Here is a 6,056-nt window from a genome sequence, read left to right as displayed (position 1 = left end):
AAAGAGGATTAAGTATTGACCTCAAAGATTGTTCTTGAGAATGAATTGAGTTAGTAAATATTAAGTCCTTAGAACAGTGTTCAGCAGTAGGTCCTTTATAAATGTTGGCTATGATTACTAACGTTTGATAGATTCTAATACAGAGATTCTTAACCTGGAGTCTCGAGAGCTGGAGAAGGGAATGTGGTGGTCTTGAGCAGAAAGTCAAGGTAAGCTTCAGGATTATATAGATCTCCCTTTCTATTCCTCAGAGTCCTGGATGTTTTTAGCATTTATTTTTCTGTTGGTGGTAGTTGTACATAAAGTTAATGACATTGAAACTTAATAGCTATTGAGATTACAGCAAATTGAGGAAGGAGTCCATTCTGTTGCTTTTTCACTTTCCAATTTTGATTCTGATTTTGCGTCAACATCACAGGGTTAAGCAGTTTGTAGGATAATTTCCAGGACAGAAGAAGTAAAACGCTTTGGGATGCCTGGCTGGCTCATTTGGTAGAGCGTGCGACTCTTGATCTCAGTGTTGTGAGTTGGAGTCCCACGTTGGGTATAGAGAGTATTTAAAATAAATCTTTTTTTTTTTTTTCTTTAAAGTAAAAGCTTTGACTTACTAGGTGATAGGTTGCGGAGAATTATTTATAAACATCATTACTAATGTTTTTGTGAATTCAGGTCATTTGGATAAGGATACTTAAAGTAATTTTTAACCTGCTATAAATGTTAAGGGCAGTGATGCTTATGTACTTTATGTGTCACACTTAATTTAAAAAATTTTAATTATATAATATTTCAGATAAGTATAAGAAATAAAGTATGACCAAGTCCCCCTACCATTAGATCAAACAAATTATAACATTTTGTTTTATTTGTGTCAGATTTGTTGGTTTTGACTTTTTAAGGAAATCAAACATTATAGATACAGCCTTTTCCTTACTGAAATATAGTTAAATTTTTTGTACTTTCACTATTACAAGATAATACTGAAATAAACATTTTTGTGAGATGTATGAAGACTTCTGTAGGACATACCACTAGGAGTAGAACTGTTGGATTGTGAAATAATTCACATTTTCACATATAACTTAGGTAGTACAACTTGGTCAGTAAAGTGCCTGTACCAGTTTAGTCTCCCTCCAACAATATGTAAGAATCCCTGTTGGCCCATATTCTTACCAATGTGGCATAACCTTGCTACTTGATGTTGTTGGACTGTTGCCAAGTGATGTGATGAGTCTGAAATAGTGTCTTTGGTGTGTTTTTAATCTGTATTTCTCTAATGACTATAGAGGTTCATGATCTTTCTGTATTTAGTGGACATTTAGTTTTCTCCTACTCTGAATTGCGTATTCATATCTTTTGCCAGTTTTTCTATTGTAGTGTTTCTTTTTCCTATAGATTTGAGGTGTTCTTTATTCTGGATACTAATTCCTTGACATTTATATAGATTGCAGCTGTCTTCTCCTTGTATATGGCTTGTATTTTCACTTTATGAATTTTTATCATAGAAAAGTTTTTTTGTTTTGGGGGGGTTATTAATGATTTTGTTTATTTGACAGAGACACAGCGAGAGAGGAAACACAAGCAGGGGGAGTGGGAGAGGGAGAAGCAGGCTTCCCGCCAAGCAGGGAGCCTGATGCGGGGCTTGATCCCGGACCCTGGGATCATGACCTGAGCTGAAGGCAGATGCCCAGCAACTGAGACACCCAGGTACCCCTGTCATACAAAATGTCATCTTAACTCTGATTTAACTTTCTTCATGATTTGTGCTTTTTGTGTCTTAAGAAATTTTCAATATGTTTTCTGAATATGTTAGATTTGTTTTTTACTTTTAGATCTTTAAGACATTGGCACAGTATTTTTGTATATAGTTTGAGGTCAGGATCTAATTTTTGTATTTTTTAATACTCATACCCAATTTTCATACTACCCTGTATTTTAAAGTTCATCTTCTAGGGGGTGCCTGGGTGACTTGGTCAGTTAAGCAGCCAGCTCTTGGTTTTGGCTTAGGTCATGATCTCAATCAGGGTCCTGGGATCGAGCCCTGCCTTGGGCTCCATTCTTAGGGGGGAATCTGCTTAGGGATATTTTCTCTCCCTCCCTCTCTCTTCTCCTCTCCCACTACCTTCCCCCCTTCACTTGTGCTCTCGCTCTCTAAAGTAAATAAATAAATCTTAAACATAATAAGTAAACAAGGGACACCTGAGTGGTGCAGTCGATTAAGTGTCTGACTCTTGGTTTCTGCTCAGGTGGTGATCTCAGGGTGCTCAGGTGGTGATCTCAGGGTCCTCAGGTGGAGCCCCCACATTGGGCTCCATGCTCAGCACAGAGTCTGCTCGAGATTCTCTCCTTCTGCCCCCAGCCCCTGTGCATGTGCATTCTTCTCTCAAATAAGTAAATCTTTAAAAAATAATAATAATAAAGTTCATCTTTTAGTCACCTCTGTTGTGTATCAAGTTTCTGTATTAATTGTAACTCTCTGTGTGCTCTAGACCAGCTCCATATCTAGCCCCGTCTTTCTTTAATAAGAATTACTGTCTGATAGGGTAAGTACCAGAGCACCATCATTGTATTTACTCAGTTGTCTCAGCTCTTGTGAGCCCTGTACTCTTTTGTATAAATTTTAGGATCAGCTGATCAAGTTCCTAAAAACCTTTGTGGGACTCAGTTGAAAAGAGTTGCACTCAATTAATAGATCAGCTTAGGGAAATGATCATATTTATAATACTGAGGCTTCGTATTTATGAACACAGTGTATCTCTCCATTTAGGTCTTCCATATCCTATCAGTTATAATTTTCTACATAAAGATTTAGATTTACATCTATGTGTCTCGTAGCCTTTGTTACTATTATACATCATAACAGTTAAGTTATATTCCATATTATCATTTTCATTGCTGTTGTACAGGGCTTCTGACTTATCCATTGATTTTCTACAAGGTAACCTTTCTAAGCCTAGTTAATTTTAATTTGTAGATTCTCCTACTTTTTATGTGGAAAATGATGCCATGTATAAATAATAATTTCTTCATTTTGTTTGGAAACTAAACCTTTTTTCTCCTATTATCTTTCTCTAATTATAGTTGCATAGTGATTATTATTGAAATCTGTGAAAAATAGGAACTATAAGTTCATTTAAAAATACAGCATTTTGGGGGCGCCTGGGTGGCTCAGTGGATTAAAGCCTCTGCCTTTGGCTCAGATCATGATCCCAGGGTCCTTGGATCGAGCCCCACATCAGGCTCTCTGCTCAGCGGGGAGCCTGCTTCCTCTCTCTCTCTCTCTGCCCGCCTCTCTGCCTACTTGTGATCTCTGTCTGTCAAATAAATAAATAAAAATCTTTAAAGAAAATACAGCATTTTGTTTCACAATAGCAAACATAACACAAATTTATATCACCTTGTATCTTGGTCATACCAGTAATATACAAAATTTGATCAATATCAACAATTCTTACGTTGTGGAGTAAACGAAAGTACCAGTTAAGGGGGGCCTGTGTGGCTCAGTCAGTTAAGTGTCTGCCTTTGGCTCAGGTCATGCTCTCAGAACTCTGGGATCGAGCCCTGCGTTGGGTCCCCTGCTCAGCAGGAAGCCTGCTTCTCCCTCTGTACCCTTTTCCCTGCCCACCCCCCAGCTCGTGCTTGCTCTCACTCTCTCTGTCAAATAAATCTTCAAAAAAAAAACCACAAAAAACAGTTAAATTGACCAAAATAAGATAATACTATTGCATGTTATATTTTGTAACATAGCCATCAGAGTGAATTTCTTATTGTTACAGTTTGGATTTTGCTTGTACAAAAGTGGAACTTTGCTTGCTAGTCAAATTTGAAAAATATAGTTAATACAGTTTCTTAAAAACAGTTTCATTCAAGTATAACTGACATATCATAATTACAAATCTAGAGCATACAATTTAACAAGTCTTTATGTATCTGTGAAACTGTCACCACATCAAGATAATAAATCTATATAAGTCAAACCCAACATGTTCTCATGACCCTTGGTAAGCCCTTTCATCCATCCATCCCACTTAATTCCCAGCAGCCGTGGGATCTTCGTCACCGTTAGTTTGCATTTTCTAGAGTTGTATATAAATGTTGGATTTATATACAGTATTATAAATGTTAGATTCATACAGTATTTATTCTTTTTGTGGGAATTCCTTCACCCAGCAGAATAAGAGATCCATGTTACGTTTATCAACAGCCCATTTCTTTTTAGTGCTGAGTGTTGTTGCATTATACATAATTGGTGTACATGTTCTGGTAGATATTAGGCCTCTTTCCAGTTTGAGGCTAATAGTAAAGTTGCTCTGAAGGTACACATAAATGGCTTTTTATGGACATATGCCACCCTCAGGGGTCAATAGTTAGGAGTGTGATAAATGAATCACATGGTAGGATTATGTTTAACCTTTTAAGAAATGCCACAGTGGTCGTAGCATTCTGAATTCCCACCAGCAATGTATGAGAGTTGAGTTCTTTCACATCTCCATCAACACTTGGTATGGTCAGTCTTTTCATTTTAGCCATTCTAATGGGCGTGGATCTCATTGTGGTTCTAGCTTGCATTTCTGTGATGGCTAATGATGTGGAGCATGTTTTCATGCGCTCATGGGCCATTTGTATATTTATCTGTTCAAAACTCTTGCCCACGGATTGTGTTTTGCTTATTGAGTTTTGAGGCTTCTTAGATAGTCCATTGTTGAACTTGTCATGTCTTTCTCAGTCTTTCAAATAGCACAGATTTTTAATCTGGTTTTTTGTTTGTTTGTTTTTTTAATGTTTTTTTAAGATCTGTTTTGTTGTTGTTAACTAATCTCTACACCCAGCACGGGGCTCAGACTCATAACACTGCAGTCAGAAGGCACATGCTCTACCGACCCAGCCAGCCAGGTACCCCACAGGTTTTTAATTTTGATGAATTCAGATGTATTGTGTTTTCCTTAAAGATTTGCTTTTGGCGTTGCATCTTATTAAAGTCTTTGTTTAACCCAAGGTCATAAATATTTTGTATCTTTTCTCTAGAAGTTTATAGTTTGGGGTTTTACATTTGGACATTTTGGACTATGGCGCATTTTATGAGTGCGTAGTATTGATCAAAGTTACTTTTTTTTGGCCAGTGGTTCTAGCACCATTTGCTGAAAAACTGTCCTTCCTCCAGTGAATTGTTTTTGCACCTTTGTTTAAAAAAAAAAAGTCCATATACGTGTGCCAATTGCACTATATTCTGTTTCACTGACCCATTTGTCTGTGTTGATTGTTGTAACTTTGTAAGTGTTGGAATCAGGTAGTGTGAGTCCTGCAACTTTTTTTTTTCTCTAAGTTGTTTTGGCTGATAGAGGTCTTGCATTTCCATGTGAATGTTAGAATCAGCTCAGTCTCTATAAAAATGCCTGTTGCAGTTTTGACTGGAATTGTGTAGCTATAGATACTGAGCCTTCGACTTGTGAACATGGTGTAACTCTCCATTTATATGTCTTTAATTTCTCTCAGCGGTGTTTTGTAGTTTTCAGTGTACAGAGTCTTACATGGTTTTTCAGATTTATTCCTCATACTTAATATTTTTATGCCATTATAATCATATTTTTAGATAGAAACGTAATTTATTTTTGCATATTAATCTTGTATGCTAAACTGACTTATACTAGTAGATGCAAACTACCTCGTGTTTCCATTCCAAGGTGCAGTCTGACTCCCTGTCACAGTCCCATTAGCCATCATCATAATCCCAGGACATCAAAGATGACAAATTCCTCATTGGTTCTGCAGAAGCTTCTTAGAGAGGAAGATTTTTCATCTGACTCATCCACTGATTAGCAGCTGTCAGGGTCACTTTGGAGCCAGAAGAAATGCAGAATCTCAGGCCACCTTCCAGAGCTGCTGAAGCTGAATCTGCACTGGAACATTCCTCTGATGTTTGCATGCATATTAAAGGTGGAGTAGCATTGCTTCCTGTCAACAGAAGGCACCGTGGCAGATCCTTTACTCCTGGGCTGATCTGAAAAACCGGCTTTGTGTGTAATTTATCGAAAGGAGTCTCAAGCCATTATCCCTTAAAA

The sequence above is a fragment of the Meles meles genome, chromosome 10, assembly GCF_922984935.1.
Source record: "Meles meles chromosome 10, mMelMel3.1 paternal haplotype, whole genome shotgun sequence".
Classification (NCBI taxonomy): Eukaryota; Metazoa; Chordata; class Mammalia; order Carnivora; family Mustelidae; genus Meles; species Meles meles.
This window is presented reverse-complemented; position numbering follows the sequence as displayed.